Source organism: Diceros bicornis, chromosome 8, assembly GCF_020826845.1.
Source record: "Diceros bicornis minor isolate mBicDic1 chromosome 8, mDicBic1.mat.cur, whole genome shotgun sequence".
Lineage (NCBI taxonomy): Eukaryota > Metazoa > Chordata > Mammalia > Perissodactyla > Rhinocerotidae > Diceros > Diceros bicornis.
Window position 1 is genome coordinate 42,676,152 of NC_080747.1, and position 25,287 is coordinate 42,701,438.

A 25,287-nucleotide genomic window follows, 5' to 3' on the forward strand; every position below is an offset into this window, starting at 1 on the left:
TCTGTTTACAGCTCAATCACAAATACAGGGTTAAATAAAAATCCCTAGCTGCTACAAAGTACTTTATATATATTAACTCAATTAATCTTCACAGCAACACTAAGTTACCTCTCCCCTTCCACAGATGAGGAAACTATAGTGCAGAGAGGTTAGGGAACTTGCTCAAGATCACACAGCAGGAATGAGACAGAGCAAGGACTTAACCCAATGCAGTCTGTCTGTAGAACTCATGCTCTTAACCATTATGCAAATGGTTTCCATGTATCACTATTAACCTTTCTTTCTCCCCAGGCAGCACGCAGATGTAGACACATCCACCAATACACACATCCCAAAGATTGGCCTTGGATATGTCCAACAGGAACCCACACCTAATTTGTCAAAAAGTTCGACAGATACAAGGTTGAGTTGCTCATGTACCGTTTCTTTCTATCCCCAAGCTCTCAGAACCATTCCAGGCACTTTCACGCGTATTATCTCATTTATCCTGCCAACAACATTCTGAAGTGGGCACTATTATCTCCATTTTACAGTTAAGAAAACTGAGGCATGGGGGACGGCCTGGTAGTATAGCGGTTAAGTTTACGTGCTCTGCTTCGGTGGCCCGGGGTTCACGGGTTCGGATCCTGGGTGTGGACCCACACATCGCTCGTCAAGCCATGCTGTGGTGGTGTCCCACATATAAAAAAAAAAAATGAAGGAAGATTGACACAGATGTTAGCTCAGGGACAATCTTGCTCACTAAAAAAAAAAAGAAAAGAAAAGGCTCGAAGGGGTTAAGTAACTTGCCCTGGGTCACACAACTAAAAAGGATGAGCCAATATTTGAGCACATCACTCTCTCTACGATGACTTGTGCCAGCTGGTAGAGCAGGTGACCTCAGCGCTCATCTCGCTACACAGTGCCACCTACTACTCTGAATGCCGCGGGGGTTCCAAACAGGGCTCTGAGGAGGAGTAACAAGAAGGGGCCAGGATTAGCTTAAAGAAAATATGGCTTTTATATTAGATTTACAGTCCACAGTATTGTGTTAATACAAGCATCCCCAACAACATCTGAATTCCAAAATAAATTCAAGTTAATCTCTTGTGTTCCACCCACTACTTCACCTCTCGCCAGAACACATCCAATGAAGAAACCCTACCTGAAATATCTCAAAAGTATTTATGCGTGAACTCAAATCCATAAAATCTGCATTTACTAAAACCCTTTCTCTGAAAATGTATTAATAATGTATGGCCAGAACTTGCAGACAATGTGATCGTTGTTACAGGGATTTGTAGCCAAAATATTCTATTTTGTGGAGGTTTGATTTTTTTCCCAGTGATGACATTTTTTGTACAGTTTTTAAGTAAGGCAGATGCTCATCTATTTGCTGATTCGCCCTGGCCCAAAAGCCAAAAATGATTTAAACCCAAATTGCTTTCGATCTTCCTAAGAACCTCATTTTTGTTATGAAGGGACTTGCTGCACAAGCGATTTGTCATTCAAGTAGGAACACCCATGTGTCAGACTTTGTTAGTTTGCTTCCTGGTGCTCAGCCCCTGCCAGCAGTTCAAGGAGCTGAGCTGTGGGGATGGAGAGCCACAGTGGTGGGCCATGAGGAATTCTGGAGCCTCTCTTTAAGGAAGCCCAACATACAAGAATTCTAACCACAGAGCAGGTAAATTAGGGGTGACTTCCCGCTGTCTTCTAGTGATGTTGTGGAGGATACACAGAACTTACATACAGGAGTTAGGGATTCTAACCCAGCTCCTGCTGCATGTCAGCTGAGAGACCTTGGACAAGCTTCTTAACCCCTCTGAACCTCAGTCTTATCCTCTGGACATACTCAATACTTATGTTTTAGGCTGTTATGAAGTAACAAATTTTAAAATACCTAGTATAGTGTCTGGTGCAAAATAGATATTGAAAATATTTTTCTGTCTTTTAATCCAAAAGGTTAAATATTTGAGAGTTATTTCTGAATTTGAATTTTAAATAATTTTCCATCTAAAAGGGCAAAATCTTAATCTATATGCATTTCTCTAGGAACATTTCTGTTAATCAAAATAAAAAGGGAAATCCTGAAAGTCTATAACAGATACCAGGAATATCTGAAATCCTATTCTCGATTTCTATGTGGTTGCCACTGGAATAACTCAGAGTCAGCTGGCCATGTTTGCTGCCCCTGCCGAAGACTTTTAGGGCTATGGGGTTTGCTCACTATGAGGTGAGCCAACCACCCCTTCCACACATGTCACCAAGAAGAAAATGACTGTTGCCCATGGCCATTGTTTAGTTCTGTTCAGTTCAATTCGGTTCAATGATCTATGGGCAAGGCAATGCCCAAGGCACTGAAAATACAATATGAAGGAAACATGATCCCAGCCCTTGAGGGGCTCACAGCCTGGTGGGGAGACAGATGGACACACTGAGAATTTTGTATGAGCTAGCCAAATCTGTGATTGGCATGTGAACATGGAACATTATGGGCCTGGAGGAGTTAGGAACAACTTTCTGCAGGAGGTAATGTCTGAGCTAAATCTGGAAGAAACTATCTATCCATCCACCTACCCATCTATCCATCCATCCATCCATCCATCCATCCATCCATCCATCCATCCATCCACCCACCCATCCAACCATCTATCCATCTACCCACTCACCTACCCATCTACTCATCCATCCATCCACCCACCCATCCAACCATCTATCCATCTATCCACTCACCTACCCATCTACTCATCCATCCATCCATCCATCCATCCCTTTATTCAGCAAATATGTTAAGTGTTTACTATGCGCCAAACATTGCTCTAAGTGTTGTAGTTAGAGTGGTGAACAAGCAGATAAAGCCTTTGCTCCCATGGAAATTACATCCTCCTGAAGGGAGACAGAAAATAAATAAGTAAACAAGTAAACATAGTTTCAGACAGTGATGCAAATGCTAAGAATAAAATGGAGAGTGATGGGGAATGGGTGACATGGAGCTGGAGGAGACTGTTTTAGAAAGTTTCCCAGAGGAGGAAACATTGAGTCAAGACCAGAATAATGGGATGGAGACAAGCCATGGAAAGATCCAGAGTTAGAGCATGAGGCAGAGGGAATGGGTCAAGGCTCTAAGGTAGGAACAGCTTGGTCTAGTTGTAAACAAAACAAAGTCTGAAAAACCAGCCAGAAGCCAGTGTGGCTGGAGAGCAGTGAGAGAGGAAGGGGATGGTTTGAGATGAGGTCAGAGAAGAAAGTCACTTTGCATTGTGAGCCATGGCAAACAGTATCCTCAGTGCAATGGGAAGCTACTGAAGGGTTTAAACCGGGAGAGGGGTATGATCTGATTTCCAACTTTAAAAGAGGATTGCAGCAGGAGTAAGCCAGCGGAAGTCCAGAGGAAGGCAATTCCAGGCAGAGGTGGAGCATGCTCCCTTCCACGTGTGTACCTCCTCTGGTTGGTGTTGCCTTCCTTCTGCCTCTCCTCCTCTCCTTCCCATCACAGCAGTGCCTTTGAAATGGCCATGAGGTCAGGGTTGGCATATACAATCAGGGGCCTAACAGATGCTACTCCTTGGCAATGCTCTGTGGATAATCCCTCCTACTTTTAGAAATGCTGGCCCAGTTGCTAGACTCCTCATGTAACAGCAATGAGGTCTCATGTGTACAGCATTCCTACATTTTTGCAGGGCATTCCCTATGATTGTTGGATTTTGCCCTGAGAGGTAAAAACATCAGGCAATTTTTTTTTATCCCCACGTGGCAGATGAGTAAGTTGATGCACAGAGAGATGACTCAGTATGCTCACAGTCACACAGCTGGTTAGTGGCAGAGTCAGGACTAGACTCCTAGTCCCCTGATTCGCAGCCTGTAGTGTGGTTCTCAATGGGGCACTATTGATATTTAGTGGGTGTGGGTGTGGCAGCGAGCAAACGTTCATTGTGCTAGAGTGTCCCAGATATTGCAGAACATTTTGAATCTCTAGCCCCTGCCAGCAGCACTCAGGGGGATAACTTTGTGAGAACCAAAAAATCTCCACATATTTCCATGTACCCCCTAGGGAGGATTGGTACTGCCCTTGGTGGGGGACAGTGAAGTTCACTCCTCTCTTTGCATAGATGGGAAAACAGACACCAGAAGCAGAAGGCACTTAGCAGCTGCTCACATATTTGCTGTGTATTATTTAAACAGCTGTCATTAATACCCTCCTCCAGCTTTATCTGGTAAGCACAAGGATGCTGACCCATGCACACATTCGTTTATTTAGTCATACGACAGATAGTTCCTGATTACTTAGTAAGTGTTCTGTGCTAGATGCCGAGGACATGATGTTGAAGAGGGACATGGTGCTTGTCCTCAAGGAGTTTGCAGCATGGAGAGGGTGGGGGTGGAGCCGGGAAGCTAATGGACACTTACAAGGCAAAGGGTGGTAAATGTCGGGATGCGGTCACACAGGTGACATGAGAAACTAGGCAAGGGCACCTAACCCAGATTTGGAAACACAGGGAAGGAGAGATTTTCCAACACCCACAGCTGTCCAGAACCAGATCGTATTGGAAAATAACAAGCTTGCCATTAATGAAGATGTTTAAACAGAGGCTGGATCATCAGATGGTTGGGAAAACGTTCAAGGGGTTTAAGCAGCATATGTGAGGTCAAGCCAGCTGATGTTCAGCGTCCCTTCCAGTCCTGCAGCACAGAATTTCTGTCGTATCCACAGAAGACCATGAAGAGAATGTAATCACATATGATTTCTATAATGATATGTGGCAATGACGTAACCCAATGTCAGATTGGGTTATAAAAAGAAAATAATACTAGGAAAAATCTATTTTTCTCCCAGAGTGCTTTCTACAAAATGCTGACCTAAAAAACATCCTTATTCCACCTGTCCATTCATATAGGGAGTTGTTAGGACGAGACTGAGCATTGAGAGGGGGTTGGTAACCCCCAGCACTGAGTGAAGAGGTTTCGGGGAGGGCAGGGCAATGGAGAATTTTTAATTGGGCACTAAGAATATTTTTTCTCCAAGGTAGCCAGAAGAGCCAAGGAGAGCCCCTTAGCTCCAATTTACTCTGGTTTGTGCTGATCCAGGGAGGTCGGCAGCTCAAACGTCAGCGGGGGACTCTTCCTGACAACTCTGTGACAACGGAGAGAGTCTCGAGGGATGAGGGTGCCCAAGAACCGCGGACGTTGTTCTGCCTTCCAGGAGGTGAAGTGTCAGCTTTCAGCAAACGTTCCCTCTGCGCAGGGACAGAAAATGCCGGCTAGAGAGCTGCTCTAGCTGGGTAAAAAGGCATGTTTGTGCCACTCGTGTCAAAAGGACAAGGCTTAGAAAAAGGAATCAGCCATCGGAGCGGGCGATGATTGTGGATTGCTGATGGCTTAGATTTAAACTTCATAGGATAAAGCTGTCAGCTTACCTTTTCTTGTTGCTTCTATTTTTCAGATTGGAAAACTTCTACTCCCATCAGACATATTCCACTGTAGGATAAAGAGTAAAATAATGGCCATCAGATGGTTTTTTTTTCTTTTCTCCAATTCTCTCTTCTCTGTCCATCATTCACATTCTATTTACCCCCTAAATGCCTCTCCTAATGTCAAATATTCTCTCCAGTTTGGCTTTAACAAATCCTCTCACCAGTGCTGAACTGTATTTTTCATCACCTTGGTTTTGATGGAGGAAAGCATTGAGATAAATGGGCTATTCTCTTTGAGGATCTAGATGAATTCACTTTCCGTGTGCAGTGTTCAATTTAGGATTCCAAACATATCTCGTGGTTGTCAAACCATCCACTGACCTCTGGTACAAAAGCCATCACATTTGGGAGAAATTTTTTACCTTGAGCCCCCCCATTTTCAAGAGTTGGTCTTTATTTAAAACCCTGTCTTCCCCCTTTCCCATCCACCCTCACCTCCTGTTCCAGACCGCTTGGGTGTTCTGTTATCACTTGCTTTCCTAAGTTTTTTCCCTCTGATCTCTTTTATTTCCTTCTTTATTTTCTCCAAACTCCACCTGATTCGGGCTCAAGAATTTCTTTCTAGCAGGGGGCTCTCCTTAGAATGTAACCAGATTCTGGGGCTCCCTGCACATTCACGTCAAAAAATATTCCTGGATTTCTTTTTTTAAATAATATTAAGTACTTAATTAAATTTTGCTTGGAAATACATGGTCCTTATAAAAAATGTAATGTTCAGTAAAACAGCCCTACCGAAAATGTAACATACAAACAAAAGGGTAAAAATTACCTATAATCTTACTATCCCAGAGTGAATACTCTTAATATTTTGGTGTATTTTCTTCCAAATACATCGATGTGTATGTGTTCTATGCAAAAATACTTCTTTTCCTTAAACTAAAAAAATTAGGAAACAAAGAGCACTCTAAGTTCACTGAAATAGAGAAGTATGGTGGGTGACCCCACAGAGAGCTGGGCAGGACTCACTCCAGATCTTCAACCAACTGAGGGCGTGATTGCCATGCAGCACACATGGAGAGTTTGGCTCAGTTTTCTTACCCTGACTGCATCAGAATCACTTGGCATGATCGGAAAAAATACAGATGTCTGGGGCCCACCCGTAGAAGTTTTGTTTCAGTTAGTCTGGGTGGGGCCTTAACACCCTATTTTTTCTTCCAAGATCCTCACATGATTCTAATGTGCCGCCAGAGTTGAGGACTACTGGCACCATGATGAACGATGCCTGAAGACACCATATGAACTGGAGGCTTTGGGAGCTGGTGGGTCACCTGTCTGGTCGATGTGGGAACATGTTGTGGGTTTGAGGCAGCATGGGTACTCAAACTCCTAGGGGTTAATTCTCTGGAAGATGCTGGAGTATCTTATGTTGTCATTTCATTTCCTTTTCATCCTCTTTTTATTTTCCAACACATGCCAGATACGTGAACTGAGCTCACTTCTCGGCCTCACGTGTCTTCTCTTTACCAGTGTTGCTTCTTCCTCCGATCAATCGACCCTCACTCGTATTGGCAATGACAAGGGAATTTCTAGATTGTTGGCTAATGCTTGTGGCCTCTTTTGAGTCACTTCCTGAGAAACTACTGGCTTTGTCCTGTGGGGCACTCTTTTTGCACCGAGTAGATATAGCTATAGAGAAATATATAAATAAGAAGATAGAGGTAGCAAAATCTTAATTAATCAGATTCGTCAATTTCCAGAACACTATTGGCTCATTTGAATTGTGGGAGAGAGAAATAATCACAGAAAAATAATCTGATATAAAGGATTGTCACTAAAATCAAAACCAAGCAGGGCCTACCCCGTGGCTTAGCAGTTAATTGCGCACGCTCTGCTACTAGCGGCCCGGGTTCAGATCCCAGGCGCGCATGGACGCACCGCTTCTCCGGCCATGCTGAGGCCACGTCCCACACACAGCAACTAGAAGGATGTGCAACTATGACATACAACTATCTACTGGGGCTTTGGGGAAAAAAAAAAAGGAGGAGGATTGGCGATAGATGTTAGCTCAGAGCTGGTCTTCCTCAGCAAAAAGAGGAGGATTAGCATGGATGTTAGCTTGGGGCTGATCTTCCTCACAATAAATAAATAAATAAACAAACAAAACAAACAAACAAACAACAACAACAACAACAAAAAACCCAAGCAGTTAACCAGTTTCTAGGATTTCTCAACCTGAGATCCACAGATAGACTTTAGAGGGTCTATGAACTACTTAAAATTGAAGGATTGATGTTGCATGTGTGTGCCCATGTGTGCATGTGTGTGTGTCTTTTTTCATGGGGAGTGTCAGGATATTTTCCAAAGAGGTCCTAATTCAAGAGAGGTTAGGCATCACAATCCTTGCTATGTAGTTCCCATACTCCAATATCACTCTTTCCTCTTCCTCTTCCTTGCCTCTCACATCAATCTGGTTTATGTCTTGTCTCCCTCCACTCTCCATATCCACTTCCCTAGGCCAGGCTCTCCTCACCTTTTGCCTGGAAATTGTGAAGTCTCCTCTCTAGAACCCCTCCTTCTCTCTCTCTTTCCTGCCTTCCTTTCTTTTCTCTTTCCTTTACCAAACATCTCTCCCTCATCCAACTCATTCTTGTTATAGCCACAAGGTCCTCTTATAAACTCCAAATCTGATCAAAGTCATTCTCCAGCTTAAAATGGGGACGTTCTCAAACTGCCTACAGAATAACAATCATGCATTTTGTTATGGCATTTAAGAGCTTTCACACCCTGGTCCCCACTACCCCCCTAATGTCTTCCTCTACGACTCCACACCCTGCCACAAGCTTCTCCACCTCTGTGCCTCTGTATCTTATATTCCCTCCACCTGGAATGATCTTTCCTTTATTTCACTTATCCATGCCCTGTCCGAACATAAAATGGCATCTGTGCTGTGACGCTTTCCATAATTCCACTAGTTCTCACTCTGAACTCCTGTTGAATTTTACCTGTACTTGTCTTTCTACTTGCATCATCATTATTTATGTACATGCTTTAATTTCTCTGGAGCATAGGGCACACATATCATTTATCTCTGTATCCTCTATAGACTCTAGTATGACACTTTTGTACATAATTGGTGCTCTACAAATACTCATTTAATATTACTCTCTGTATTAGTCAGCTGGAGCTGCCATAACAAAATACCACAGGCTGGATGGCTTCAACAACAGAAGTCTATGTTCTCACAGTTCTGGGGGCTAGAATGCCAGGGTCAAGTTTCCAGAAAGTTCCATTTCTGGTGAAGCCTTTCTTCCTGGCTTATAGATGGCTGTCTTCTTGTTGTGTCCTCACATGGCCCCTTCTCTATGCTCACAGAGAGAGAGCTCTGGTGTCTCTTCATCTTCTTATAAGGGCACCAGCCCTATTGGATCAAGGCCCCACCCTTATGACCTAATTTAACCTTAGTTACCTCTCTACAGACCCTATCTCCAAATACAGTCACATTGGGGGTTAGGGCTTCAACATATGAATTTTGAGAGGACACAACTGAGTCCTTAACACCTTCTTTGATCTCTCTCTGTATCTATCTAAAGGATAGGTAGACAATATCCAAGGTGCACAATAAGGATCCTGAATCAACAAATAAGAGGCCAGTGGTGTTTAATGTACTCTATTTACTAAGAAAGGAAAAGAGAAATCACTTGATATTTTAGTGTATTATTTTCCAAACTCCACTCATTTGCAAATCACTATAATTTTTGTCATATCTTTATACTAAACGTACCATTGTTTACTTAAAATTACTCTTTAAATTGATTCATGTTTCACTTAAATATTTTAGGAAAAAATTATCTGTGACATCATAATTTGGTTATATTTATATAATATACATTAAGACAAATATATTACAATTAAAATTATTTGTTCACAATGTTCACTACTCCACCCTACAGAGCCCCCTCATAGGACATGAGCCTAGTGATGTCAGGCTTGGCCATGTGACTGGCTTTGCCCAGTGATGTATGATGCTCCTGAGCAGAAGATTTACAAGGCATTTTCTGGACTCGCCACGATTCTTTCTTCTTGCCTCCAGACTGAGACAGGGGCTGAGCTTTAGCCTGGTACTAAAAAAAAAGAAAATATGAGGCAAAGCTGAAACCTGCAACTTACATTCATGTGAGTGAGAAATAAATGCTTGTTATTGTAAACCACTGGGATTTTTCTTACAGGTCATTTGTTACTGCAGCCTAACTTAACCTAAGCTGACTAATCAAATGTTCATTCACATATTACCTAAAGTCGTTTTATATAACAACACTTCGAGAACCGTTTGAAACATTGAAATGTTTCAATTTACCACCCTTTGAGAAACATTCCTGAGTGTCTTCTGAGGGCTTGAATGACGGGACAATTGTAAGGGACCTCTGTTTTGTTTTGTTTCAAATGACTTAGTGTTTCCTTCTTTTTGGGAAATTATTTGAATGGAATTTTAAAAACCTGTGAATGATCCACATTCTGAAAAATCATGGACTACAGCTTTGCTGCCACCTGGGGCCCCCGTCCTTGTAGCATCAATTGCTCAGGATGGTTCTTCTTTTGTAGAAAGGGAGAAAACCACTACACTTCAAAAATATCCTTTGGTCTCAAGAGGCAGCGGTGGAGAATTGGCACTCAGATGACCTAAAGGCACTTTTTGTCTTAAATACTCCAGTTTCTCCCACAGACACTTCAAAGACTTCAAAGGCAACTGGACTTTGGGGAGTGCCAGGCCTTTGAAGTGGGGCAGAGAGCATGCGGGAATGCTTTTCAGAGCTGGGACAGGTGGGTGGTTTTTAACATAAGTGAACTGTGCATAAAATAAAAACAAAAGTGTAAAAGTATTCCTTATCTGTCTGCAGATTGCCTAATCCATGTAATCTTATAAAACACAAGTTTTCTGAATGGCAACAAAGTAATTAATTAATATTCAGTTTTATAAAAAGTTGCTGCCATATCTGCTGTGTAAGAATAACAAAATTTTAAAGAATCTCAGTGTCATAATAGAGAATTAGGGGACATAGCTAAACAATTGGTGATTCAAATGCACTTCTTAAAGCCCCTCTGGGCCACTGCTGAGAACAACAACTATCTTTTGACTTCTGTTCCCCTCCATTCTTCTCTATTCTGCTGCCTCTAGATAATAATTATCTCCTTTTGCCAAACAGGGGTCTTCCTTAGTTCTCTTCCTCTTTAACTCCTCAGCTGTGTGTGACAGTTAACCTCCTCCTTGAAACTCACTCTAGCCCAGTCTTCTATGAAAGTCCACTTTCCCGATTCCCCTCTGAACTCCTAGCAAAAGTTTTTGTTCGCTTTATCAGCTCACTTCCTTCCTCCTCTCTAAGTGGGAATGCTCCTCAAAGCTCCTCAGACCCTGTTTTTCTTCTGTTATGCTCTCTGCTTGGAGAAACTCGTCCATCACTATAATATCATTTTGAGGCTGATGCCTCCAGCCCTGACCAATCCTCTGCCTCAGGATTTGTGATGGGCACCTACTCAGAGGGCGTGTCCACTCGGATGTCCTACCATCACTTCAAACTCAACGTGTACAAAACCACACCCATCTCAGTCCAATATAATCTGCTCTTTCACTGCTCACCAAATTCCCATTTTTCTTGGAATCATCTTTCATTCATTCTTCTTTTTCAAGACCTCTATCCAATCCACCTCCAAGTGAGTTATTTTTTCTTTAAAATAGCTTAGATCTTTTTATTCTCTTCTAATTTCTACTTTCAACATCCTAGTCCAGACTGTGGCACCTCACACCAGCATCCTGCCATCACACATATAAGATGCACAGTGTGGCAGAGGCTGCTGGTGGCCTGTTAAGTATCTATTCTCCTCTCCTCCCTTATTAAAAGAGCTCCAATTATTTGAGGGGCTGAAATATGCCCAGGTCAAAATATCTCCTCTGTTATCCACACATCTAGGGGTGGATGACCTAATTCTGCCGTGAGCACTTCTATTAGGGGAGAATTCTGGGGGAGCTATTGTTTTCTTGATAAAAGGGAAGATGCAGCGGGCACATGCCTTTATTCCTCCCCCTTCCTTCCTTTTTTTTCCTGCGTGGAATGTAGATGCAATGACTGTGGTTAAGATATCGTACTTTATGGGCCAGCCCCTGTGGCCTAGTGGCTAAGTTTGGTGCTTTCCACTTCGGCGTCCCGGGTTTGGTTCCCGGGCATGGACCTATACCGCTCATCAGTGGCCACGCTGTGGTGGTGACCCACATACAAAATAGAGGGAGATTGGCAACAAATGTTAGCTCAGGCAGAACGTTTCTCAGGGGGAAAAGAAAATACCATACTTTAAGTCAGATAGGTAAGTTCTAAATCCCACCTCAGATACTTTCTTGTGTTGAGACCTTGGGAAACTCACCTAACCTCTTTAAGCCTCAATTTCATATCTGTAAAATGGGTGCAACCACACTAGTAGTTTGTTGTGAAGATTAAAAGAACTAATACGTTTATAAAGCATTGAACATGGTGAATACACAGGACCTTGTTGCTACCAACAAGCGGTGGGCAGTATTCCAACTGTTTCCATTTTCAAAATTCTTATTATACTTAGAGTAATTATGATACATATTTGCACTGTCTTATTTTGTCTCCTGGATTACCTGTCTGCTTGGAGACAAGGAGACTGTAATCAACTTGAGGCCATTGACCATTGTTTTCCTGCTTGTTTTATAGTCTCTGAATTGCCTTGTCCAGTTTTGATGTGCAGTAGGCTCTTGAAAACACTTAGAATTTAATGACAGATTATATGATAAATGTGCTAGAAATGAGGTCTCAGGACAAATTAAGTATTTGCCGAAGTTAGGAAGCCAAGAGGAGATGTTATAAAGATGCTCATTTTGCATGGAAACTCATCTAACAGTCTTCAGGGAGAAACCTGGATGTAAACAGAGAGAGTCTGCTGGGGATGACTTCCACTCTTCATTGGGCCCCATTTTGAGTCCAAACTCAGCCCCTCTTCCCATCCCCCCCAAACGTGAACTCAACTCCAAAGCATTGAGGAGCAATGTAGGTTTCCCTGGAAAAAAACTTCCTAAACATCCCTTTCAGCATCTCAGTCTTTCTCCTCTCGTCTCCTCTTGGCTGTCCTGCTTATTCTCACCTTTCTCCCTCCAAAAAGTCTCTGACAAATCCCCGTATGAAGCCCAGAGTCTGCCATCGTCTGGGGCACCTAGGTCCTCCCCCTGAGCTTGTACAGCCCCCTCAGCAAACCAAAGTCCTGGTGGCGGGCCGCCCCTGGGGACAGCGTGCTTGTGAGGGTTGTTTGTAGTCTTATTTCTGCCTCAGGTGTCCTCATCCTACACACCAGGTACCTCCCCACTTCCTTTACCTCCAGCCTACATGACCCCTCTCTCCACTTTCTTACCTTTCTCAACTCCGCTCTACTTTTTCTTTTACGTCCTTCTGCTTTTGTCTTCTCCCTTTGTCCTAGCCATCGGTCTCCATTCTTTTTATTTCTCGAAGGTCTGGGAGAAGTGATTGAGACAGGGGCACACCAGGTCTTCAACGAGGAGCAGCGGAGAAGAAATGGGGCTCTTAGACTCAGCTTGAGCTTCTAATGCCTCGTCCTCGTTGGGGCAGGTGGCAGGAGGCAGCTTCCTATTCAGGGCTGCCCTGACGGCCTTGCCTTGGCCTTGAGAAGTTGTTGTTTGGAGACGGCTGGGGTTCTATAACAGAAATACTGAAAGGAGAGGAAGTTTAAGTCAGGATATTCTAACACCTGTATTACCCAAGGTAGGTTGGGACCACAAATAAGGTGATTAAAGCGTCTATCATGTCACTAGGATCCCTTGGGGTACAGGATCTTGTGTCATGGTCTTACCTTCTCATAATCAAAATGTACACACCTGGAAGACGTTTATTCTGACACAAGCACCCCCTGGACTTGAAGATGGAGAACCGTGAAGATAAGGGGATGGTGGAGAAATTGGTGTATTCATTTTCTCTGGTCCTCTATTTGATTTTGAAACAGCCCTGAGCAGGTGCAGGCTCCTCCGCTGCTCCCTCCGGGAGATCCAGGCTGCAGGTGTTTCCCACGTGAGGACGTGGAATGGAGGGAGGGGAGGCACCGAGGGCCCCTGACATCCTATTAGGACTGAGCGGCAAGTCTGCGAGGAAATAAACATTCTAGCGTAGTATTTCTAGGATTTGTTCCAACTTTCTTGTGAAAAGAAAACCATTGCAGACAATTTATAGATCATTTGGCTTCTCAGCGTGATGTGTTCTGATTCCCCCTTCTCCCTTTTCCTCCTCTAACTCTCGTCTGCCACCACCAGCCATTGTCCTAGACGTGGTTGTCAGTGTGTGTGCATGTGTGAGTGGCTGTGCGTCTATGCATCTATGTGATCCTGAAGCTGTACATTAATGCTCCTGTGATTCTCTGAGATCGTTTCAATTCTGGAGACTTCTTGCCACCTTGCCTCCCCCCTCCTGCCAAACTGCTATTTTGTGCTTCTGTTGCAACTGGGTCATGTTTTTGACTTTACCAAGAGGAAGCAAGGGGCCTTCAGTGGGAAAGCAAGAGGTTTCCAGTGCTCACCAAATACAGATGCTCAGGAAATGGGGGACTCATGTGGCTTACATATAGGGAACTTCTCAGCTCAAATACAGTGTCCTGTGTGGGAGGCCCAGTTCGGTCCTTGCTGTCTCCCAGCCTGCCTGACTCCAAATGCCCGCTGGAATAATTCAACTTCTTATCTAAGGTATGGGTCAGCTTCCTTGAACCACCAACTGCTCTATTGCACAACAAATCGGTTATATAAGAGGATCTTAAGAAAGAATAAAATTGTGAGCGCTGCCTAACTGCCTCTCTTCAGGCGTCAGCCCCAGCCCCAAGGAAGGGGGCCCAGCTGGGGCAAATCGGTCCATTTGTAAACACAAGCTGCAGAGTGGACTGCTGGTTTCGCTGAATGAAGTTCAAGGGCTGTACGTGGTCCTTAATGTTTTCTCAGACTCCTCCACCCCCGCCCCGCCTCATCACCCAAGACGCAGGCCCTAATCATCCTGGATAAAAATAGAAGGCTCCTCATCATTTATTTATTTTTAGCACTTGCTCAAACTAATTGGTAGCCTTGCAACCCATACATAATACAGTGATCTGGAGGAAACTGACAGCTATTTAATGACGGATTATATCGTACGAGGACAGAGAACATGAGGCTCACTCTGCAGTGCGTCTTGTTTGACTGTATGCTGATGTCTTGGTTCATATTTTCTGATACACTTGGTCTTCAAGAATATTAGCCAAAAATCACACAGCCGAAGCTCGGCAAGTCCAGCCCAGCCCTCTCCGTGCTTCTTCACCTGGCCTTCAGTGGTGGGTTGGCCAGATCTGAGCCTCTGAGAGAAGGAGGCCCAGACCCTAAGAGGGTTGTGTCCTTGAATCCTTTACCTGCCTTGACCCTGTGATGGGAAATGTAGTGAGGAGTTTGGGGAGAGCAGGAGTTCTGGAGTCAGGCAGACCTGGGGAGTCTCAGCGTGAACAGTCAACACTTATGTGACTTTGGATAAGTGGCTTAAACTTTCGTAGACTGTTTCTTCATCTCTCAAAATGGGGAGAATAAGCCCTACTTACCAATGTGTTTTGGAGGACTGACGTGGAAACACCAATTATACTGTCTCATATAAGCTTAGGTAGTCAATAAAAACTTCTTTTCTTCTTTGAATTTACAACATCTACATGATTTCTTAGGGAGCTATGAACAAAACATGCCAAGTTTTGCACTTCCATTTTGCTTTTTTATTAGTGGGTTTGTAATATAATATAGACAAGATATCAACATAAAATACAAGATACCACTGAGAAGACTCTGGAATTCTATTCCTGATGACACCTGAAAATGTGCTTGAGAGCTGTGGAATCAAGAAGGCCTCCTTTCGAACCCCGGGTTAAATGCATGACCTTGGATAAATTATTTAGTCTCTCTGAGCCTTAATTTTCTCAATCTCATAGAGATTTTCTGAGTGTTAAATAGAATAACAAGTATAAAGCAATTAATTATAAGTGCTTAAAATAGAGTAGTGCCCCTCAAATGTTACTTTATTCTCTTCATTGATTATTAATCTTTTATATTAATTTTCTACTGTTTTGAATTGTAATTACATGCTCAGTCATTTTATCAAATGTTTAGAGAACACCTACTATGTGGCAGACATGGTCCTAGTTGCTGGAATCTAATATTCTGGCTTGGGGAGAAAAAAGATAAATTGACAGATAAAAGTTTATATAATTTTGTTTTAAAAATATGGGATTCCATGAGGCTTATACTACAGTGCTACTTTTTTCATTCGACTGTATTTCACTTCATGGAGAACTGTCTATGTCAGTATATTGCTTTTTTATCCTTTTATATAGCTGCATGTTATTCCAAAATATGTTCCCGTATGTGTGTGTGTGTGTGTGTGTGTATACACACCCCCTATTATTTAGCTATTCCCTTACTTATAGACATCTACATTTTCTACCTTTTTAGGGAGTAGGGGAATTGGAAAAATGATATCCTTGTTCTTATATTATTATACTCATATGATAATTTTTATAGATCACAATCTTTTTATATTCTTAATTTTTTAAATTTAAATATCATGGACCCAAAACACGATCAGGGGCCGGCCTGGTGGCATAGTGGTTAAGTGCATGCGCTCCACTTCGGTGGCCCAGGGTTTGCAGGATTGGATCCCCGGCACGGACCTATGCACTGCTTATCAAGCCACGCTGTGGCAGAGTCCCACGTATAACGTAGAGGAAGATGGGCACAGATGTTAGCCCAGGGCCAATCTTCCTCAGCAAAAAGAGGAGGATTGGCAACAGATGTTAGCTCCAGGTTCATCTTCCTCACCAAAACAAACAAACATGATCAACTTTCCTGATTTTAGTAGGTAATTTGTCTTTTTCAATTGCATTGGTCTTTCTTGACTGATGTTTGCCAACAGTTCATCAATTACATTAGTCTTCTGGAAAAATTTTGACAAGGTTTTGTGGAGTGAACCTTTCCCACTTTCATGTGTATTTCTTCTGGGTGGGCAATTGAGTATCGAGGCCAGTGCAGGATGCAGAGTGAAGCAGATGGGGCTTTGAATTTCTGGGCTGCTTCTGGCTAGGTATGACCATGGCCTGGTTTCTCTGCCTCTCTGGGTCTTACTTCTCTGTCTACAAACTGAGGATAATAATTTCTACCTACTTCTATTCACTCATAGGTGTCATTTATTTGGCAATTTACCAGATATATCAACTTCAGATCTCTGAAAGAACCCAGAGCAGTTTTAGATTCACAGAAAAATTGAGCAGAAAGTACAGAGAGTCCCTATATACTCCCTGACCCCATACATGCGTAGCACCCCTCCCTTCCCCACACCCCCCCATCAACACTCCCCACCGGAGTGGTACATTTGTCACAGTTGATGAATCTACACTGACACATCATTATCACCCCAAATCCATAGTTTACACTAGGGTTCACTCTTGGTGTTGTACATTCTATGGGTTTGGACAAATGTATAATGACATGTATCCACCATTACGGTATCGTACAGAATAGTTTCACTGCCCTAAAAATCCTCTGTGCTCTGCCTATTCATTCCTCCCTCTACCCTAATCCCTGGCAACAACTAATCTTTTTACTGTCTCCATAGTTCTTTCTTTTCCAGAATGTCATATAGTTGGAATCATACAGTATGTAGCCTTTTCTGATTGGCTTCCTTCACTTAGTAACATGCATTAAGGTTCCTCCATGTCTTTTCATGGCTTGATAGCTCATTTCTTTTTAGTGCTGAATAATATTCCGTTGTCCGGTTGTATCACAGCTTATTTATCCATTCACCTACCTAAGAACATCCTGGTTTCTTCTAAATGTTGGTAAATATGAATTAAGCTGCAACAAACATCTATGTGCAGGTTTTTTGTGGATGTAAGTTTTCAACTCATTTGGGTAAATACCAAGGAGCACAATTGCTGTATCATATGGTAGGTTTTGTAAGAAACTGCCAAACTGTCTTTCAGACTGCCTATACCATTTTTCGTTCCCACTAGCAATGAATGAGAGTTCCTGTTGCTCCACATCCTCACCAGTATTTGGTTTATTCAGTGTTTTGGATGTTGGCCATTCTAATAGGTATGTAGTAGTATCTCTTTGTTTTTTTAATTTGCATTTCCCTGATGAGGTATGACATTAAACATTACTCTTTTAATTTTCTTATTCTGTCTTATTGGTTTTTAGTTTGGTTTAGTTACTACTGTTGATATTCCATTGCAAAATAATAATACTTGCCTCACAGGGACATTATGAAGAAAAAAAAGGAAAGAAGCTGAGAATTTTAAATACAAAGTCTCAGTTTATAATCTTCATTTCTATATTTGCTCAAGTTTGATAAAGCCAGAGCTAGAAGTCACATTGATGGCAATGTAGTGCCCAGGAATGGTGTTTAAGTTTCACAGGGCGGTGGATCTCAAATACACAATGCCTTGAGAGCACAGGGAAGGAAACAATTAGCTTTGCCTTGTAAGTTAGAAGAAATTTTATGTTGCCTAGAATATAGCAGCTCCTCAATAAACATTTATTGAATGAGGAAATGTTTAAGATGATGCACTCTGTAGCTAGACTACTTAGAAATGAATCCTAGCTTCAGCACTTTATCAGATGTGTGACTTTTGGCAAGTTACTTACCCTATCTCTATCTCAGTTTTCCCATCTGAAAAATGGGGTTAATAGCAGCCAAAAACTGGAAACAACCCAAATGCCCATCAATGTGTGAATGGATAAACAAAATGTGGTATGCACACACAGTGGAATATTAGTCAGCCATAAAAAGGATGAGGTACTGAGGCATGCTACAACATAGACGAACCTTGAAAACATTATGCTAAGTGAAAAAACCTAGACACGACAGGTCACATATTGTGTGATTCTATTTATATGGAATATCTAGAACGGGTAAATCCATAGAGACAGAAAGCAGATTGGTGGTTCCTAGGGGCTAAGAGGAGGAGGTCATGGCGAATAACTACTTAATGGGTACAGAGTTTTCTTTCCGGTTGACGAAAACGTTTTGATGAAACAAGATAGAAGTGGTGGTTGCCCAATGTTACGAATGTACTAAAAGCCACTGAATTGTACCAAGATGGTTAATTTTATCTTATGTGAATTTCACCTCAATAAAAATACTCACTGGATATGTTAAACAGAAGATTTGACACAGCTTAGTAAATTGGTGAAAGGGAAAATAGATCTCATTAAATCACCAGGAGGTCACAGGAAAATGAGATATGCAAGATAGGTTAAAATACACAGAGATAGAGTGAGATGGATAGAGTACCAGAAAGAGATAAAAGACAGAACGGGAAAAGGCATATTTGAAGGGAAAATAACTGAGAATTTTCCGGAAATGTGTGTTGAAAGATTCCAAACCTCAGAACCAGGAAGCCTAAAAAGTCCCAAGAAGAATAAACAAAAGGAAATTCACACCTAGGCATATTCTAGTAAAACTGCAGAATGCCTAAAGCAGAGAGAAGATCTTAAAAGCAGCCAGAAAAAAAAAAAATCACTTTCAAAGCAATGACAATTAGACAGATGGCTAACCTCTCAACAGTAGTAGTAAAAGACAAAAGACAAAGAATAAAATATGCAATGCGCTGAAAGAAAAAAGTGCTATTAGTGTAGACTTTCAAAGAAAGCAAAAATATCTTTCAATAATCAAGGCAAAATAGTTTCTTTTAGACACACAGAAAGTGAGAGTTTTACCACCAATAGATCTTTGCCAAAGAAAATTCTAAAAGATTCACTTCAGGGAAAAAAAATTTCAGATATTAGCAAATATTGGGTAAGTCTAAATATAATTTGACTGGATAAAACCATAAATTTATGTGTAAATTGTGTTTAAATAGAAGATATTAATATGATAGCATTTAAGCTGTGGGGAAGGGGACAGTGTTAAAGTGTTAGGAGGTCTTTATTCTGGGAGGAAGGTAAAGATATTGATGAAGTATGTTAAAATATCTAGAGTGGCCGCTGAAACAAGACTGCTACCTGCCCCTATATCCACTGTCCCTTTCTTATATAACAATGAAACCTCCATTTTTAACTGACCATATGACCATTCTTCAGCCGCTGAGGCCACAGTGATTGAGGTGTGGTGGATTGCATCTATATTTCCAAATATAGGGTGCCCCTCCTTGTGGGAGGATTATACCTCCCTGCCCCACTGACATCAGGTTTGGCCATGTAATTCATGCTGCCCTTCCTTTGGGAGGATTATCTTTCCACACTCTGATGATGTCAGGCTTGGCCATGTGACTTGTTTAGCCAATCAACTGTTAGTAGATGTAAAATATGTCACTTTCTGAGCAGAGGTTTTCAAAACCGTCATGAAGTTCTACCATCTCTCTTTTCCTTCCACTGCATCCTCAGCAATGCTTCAGAAAGGGGCTGCTCCTTCAGCCTGGAGCCGAGAATGAAGAGCCAAAGCTGAAACGGACAAGTAATATGAATGAGAAATAAACCTGTGTTATAGACACTTAGATTTTGGAGTTGTTCATTACTGTAGCATAACTTAGCCTAAGGTGACTGATACAGAAATTAATACCTAGAAAAAAAGTACTACTATCACAATAACAACAAAGAGACAAACAAAAGAACCCCAAATTTACAATATATGGTATTGGCTTTCAGAATGTGAAGTGGGTGGCTAGCAAATGGTTAATGGAGGCTGAAAAGATGACAATCCACATTATGCAGTGGCAAAACATTGACTGAAACTGTTGTCTATGCTAACTTGAAAGGCAAATAAGGTACCCAGTGAAATTATGATTTAAGATGAAGAACGTGGGAAAACAGAATGAAACCCTAAAGTTGTATATTACCATAACATAACTCAGCCCAAGATGACTAGGAGACTAAGCATGGCCCATGTAACTAAATAAATCAGTGATCACAATAAAGTAGACTCAACTCTACATTTAAAAGACACAGATTTTCAGTTTAGAGATTTTTAAAACTCCAGCTATGTGCTATTCACAAGAGATATATCTAAAACATAAAGACACTGGAGAGATTGAAAATGTAGGGAAGAAAAAAAACAGGTCCAAGGTGGGGGTGGGGGAGCGAAGGAAAGCTGGTGTAAATGTCTAACTCCACATTCTTCAACTGCATAGACGTTGCTAGAGCATTCTCAAACTAAGACAAATTCCAGTTAAGAACAAAATAGTGCAATTCCAATTCAAAAATAGCCTCAGAGGCCTTTTTTACGGGTTGAATTGTGCCTCTCCAAAATTCATATGTTTAAGTTTTATATCCAGTATCTCAGGATGAGACTATATTTGGAGACTGGGTCTTTAAAGAGGTAATTAGATTAAAATGAGGTCATTAGGGTGGGCTCTAATCCAATATGGCTGGTATCCTTATAAGAAGAGGAAATTTGGACACAAAAGAGACACCGGGGATGTGTGAGCACAGAAGGAAGACCATGTGGGGACACCAAGAAATAGCCATCTACAAACCAAGGAGAGAAGCCTCGGGAGAAACGCACCCTGCCGACACCTTGATCTTGGACTTCTAGCTTCCAGAACTTCGAGAAAATAAATTTCTGTTATTTAAGCCACCCAGTCTGTGGATGTGTTTGTGGTCCCCAATTTGTGGTCCTTTGTTATGGCTGCTCTGGCAAACTAATCAAGCCTTAAATAACAGTAGTTAATAGTGATAGTAGCAATAATGTAATACCCTAGATCTTTTCAGCCCATTTCCTTTGGAGAATTCCAGAGATCAAGACAGTGGCCATGTGCCATGGGAAGATGTCTTCTGGCAACTCCCTCCTTACAAAGACACTGTTAATAATAGGCTTTGGCATAGAGGTAACCAGCCTCATACCCTGGGGCGGGTCTCACCATTGTCCTCCTCTGTGGGCACCCAAGAGAGCCAAAGACCCAATGCTGTATTTATAAGAAAAGGAAGTCTGCTTTCTTTCACGTCATGCTGGGCCCGAGCCAAATGTGATTCTCCATGCTTATGGCGTTGGGTAATAGCAATGTCGTCATAATCATTTTAGAGAACATTTCTCTCCTACTAGCTCCTGCTGAACATATTTAGATTCCAGAGATAGCATTAGGGGGGAGAGCATTTATCCTTTAAAGACTTCAATTCCAGGACTTCAACTGCTCCCTGGCTTTATCATTTGTTATTCATATGTGTTAATCAAATTGTTCAAATGTTTTTATTTCTTCCTATAAGTGGATTCATTTGGTAAACACTCTATATCATCTCCAAGCTAATTATTTATTTAAAAAGGTTTCTTTCATTTTTTGTCTTCTCATCTCTTTCAACATGACATTGGTGTTTCTCATCTGAAACTTCAATGTGTGCTAACTTTACATTTCTACAAACTCATACATCGAAGGCATTTCATTTTGGTCCAGTGTTTTTCCCCCTGGGAAGAGAAAGTCATATTTATACAGTCCTAATAAATGCAAGACTTTATTCCGCTGATCTTTTTTCTTCTTACCCCCTCGGGGTGGTGGCTAGAAATCTGCGCAATCCTTGTTTAAAAAAAATAAAGAGTGAAAGACAATATGATACAGTTGGTCTCTGTTGATTATTTAAGGAGTCTGGTGACTGTGAAAATCCCGATCGAAGGCAATAGACAGTAAAAGCCAAGATTGTGGGGGAAGAGGCTGTAGGGCAGCAGGATTTAGGAAAGAGGGGCAGAGATTTGCTAGTAATTTCTAATTTCTTCTTGTACCTTCTTCCTTCCCTTATTTCCTTCCTTCTTCTCTGCTTTTTGATCTTTTCATTGCTCTCTGTTTTTCTACATTTCATTTTCTTCTTCTTTCCTTCCTTCCTTCTTTCTTTCCTGCAAAAAAGGAAACTAGTAGGTTGACCCATAGGGTCAGAAATGGTCAAACAGCAATTTCACACACAAACAAAATTCCAGATTTAAAACCTTTACGTTTATATACCAAGAAAAGAGAATAACAGCACAATATTATTTTCAGAAATGAGAGGTTTTTCATTGCTTGAGAAGGCAACATGGTTTAGGACTGGCTGTGGATTTCCAGGCCTGAATAGAATCCTAGTTCCACAACCTGCTCTTCACAAGACCTTGATCAGCGACTCTCCGAGTCTCAGTTTCCTTATCTATAAAATGGGGATCATGGTAACTCTCTTACAGGATTTTTCTGAGGATCCATTGAGGTAAGTATAAAAAGCATGCCGCTTTATAAAGGGACATATTACTGTGGTAGGACATATATGTGTCTAACTATTTTATGGTGTTTTTAGATGTTTTGGTGATTAGAAAAAAGCAAATTAATTCAAAAGTGTTACTGAAGACTTGTAGTTTTTGGCCAGCATATACAGGTTGATTCAAAAAGAATTGAACACATTGGGGAAAAAAAATGTCTTCCTCAATGACTAGTAAACATGTAGTAGGCGCCAACTTATATGTGCTTACATTTCACATGTCTTGAGAAAACTGAATCGTTTTTGTCTTATTCAGCACAGCCCCAAGGAATCAATCAAGAGAGCTGGCTGAGAGCACTGTGTTCCTCAGACCGTGATCTGGCGTCTTCTCCATAAACGATGGAAGATGAAACCTTCTTGCATCCTCTGCAGGCCCTGATGGAGGCAGATAAGGTAAAACGATAAAACTTCAGCTGCCGTTTTCAGACTCACGTGGAAGATGAAGTTGACTTTGCAAGTTGTCTCAAATTCAATGATAAGGCCACATTCGTTTAACCAAAAAAGTTCATCTCCATAGCATCCATGTATGGGGCACCATATACCAACACATAGTTCTTGAACATGTAAGGGATTCCCCACTAGTTAATGCCTTTTGTGACATATCACACACATAGGTCTGTGGGCCATTGTGTGAGAGTGTGTGTGTGTGTGTGTGTGTGAAGAACAGAGTGTCAAGACTCATAAGTCAGGATACACTGAAGTGTTTTTCCCACAGCCGCAGGAAGTCTTTGGAAACCTCATTTTCCAGCAGGATGAGGCTCTGCCTCGCTCCCATTGTGCAGTCCAGAAGTTCTTTCACGAATACATCCCAGGGCACTGGGTCAAGCTTTCTGTTCAAATATTGACTGAACTCTGGATAGTGGCCATCCAGGTCCTCAGATCATCACGCCATTGACATCTTGCGAGGATACACCAAGAACCTCGCAGTCCTGAGGAAATGAAGGAATGCGTCATTGCCGCCATTTCAAACATGGACAGGATGCACTACAAGAGAAGAATTGACATGAGGGGTGTATATTGAGTGTTTGTCCGATTGTAAAAATTATTGTGATAGTTCCTTTACAGCTTTGGTTTTAAGTACATGCTATTATATAACTTGATTGTGGAGTAATGTGCTTTTAAACACGTTTAATCATTTTTGAATCACCTTCATTTTCTCAATCAACAGCTACTCACACTCTACTGCAGGTGTCTGAATGATTTTGGAGTTTGAAAAGGAAATTCTCATATTCAAGGAATTTGGAAATCCCTGCCGTAGGCTGGTTGACTGAGCTCTGCCTGGATCTTTATGACACACTGTGTCTGAACTGATCTGCCATTTGGGCCTGATGTTTGTCCCTGGGGAACTTTATGCAACGTGTTTCACCCTTGCTGGAGCACAGTTCTCTAGAGCAGTGGGTAAGGAGCCCCCATCCCTCCTTCTGCCTTCTCAGGACACAGATCATCTTCTACAGGACTTTTTGGAAGCAAGACTCACCACCACCCGCATGGCACCATTTCTCCTAGTGTGATATGGAGACCTGGTCCTTTAAGGGAAGAAGATCATTAGCTTTTTAAAATTATGACCTATTCGAAAAGAAAACAACACGTCACATTCCAGCCCACAACCAGCAAAAACTGGGGAGACAAAAATGATGAAGCCTGGGTCCTCCAGTCCATTTCTCCATCAGATAGCCAATTCCAGCCCCAAGAAAGCTCCAGATAACACAGTGTGCTTCACTGGCTTCAACAAGGGCCTCGGATACCTCCCAGCAGAAGGCCCCCTGCCATCTCACTGCCTTGTACCCCCACAGGCCCTGTCTCTTGAGGCCTCTGGATGCCATCAGTCTGGATGCCTCTTCCCGGCTCCAGCTGGAGAGAGGACGGAAACACACATGGCCTTCCAGAGCCTACGCCAGGATCGAGAAATATTTGGCCACTAGTCCTCTCTTATTTGTGGTTATTTCTTGTCTTTAATTTTGTAGCCGGCACCAAACTCTCCCACAAGAGGATACTGCCTCTCAAGCTGACAGCTCTCAGAAAGAGGAAAAAATGTCAAAACGCAGCAAATCGCCTATGCTCATTCCTGGAAACAATACAGGCCGTGTAATAAAAAGGTGCACCAGAGCTCGGTTTCTCAGAGCGAACCTGTAACACAACTGAAAACCTAGGCAGCCTGACCTGCGCCTTGTTGGCGGCATCTCCTGGGCCCCTCCCTAGCTTTCTTCCTCTTTCCTCTCCGCCTAAGTGCTTCTTCATCCTCGTTTGGTGTGCCACCCCTGTGACCGTCCTTTTGTTGTGGGTGCTCATTGTGAGACCTGCGTCTTGCTCAGGGGAGGGCCTCACGCTGGCTCCGTGGATTCAGAGTGCTGAGGCTGCCCAAGGAAGATTGTGTGACCACAATCCACCTGGCATCCATCAAAGACAAATAAACAAGCTGTGCTTATCACCAAGCTGCCTGGTGTAGCCAAACTGTAAATTAGAACTGTAACGGCCTCCTTGGCAGCCTCACATGGCCCAGGCAAGGCCCCTGGTAGTCCTTGGTCCTAACTGCAAATATGTGTAGTTGAGCGTCACCCACCACAGCCTTAGCCCGAGTACAAACTTTGTTGTATTTTGTCCTTTTAAGGTTGGAATATATAC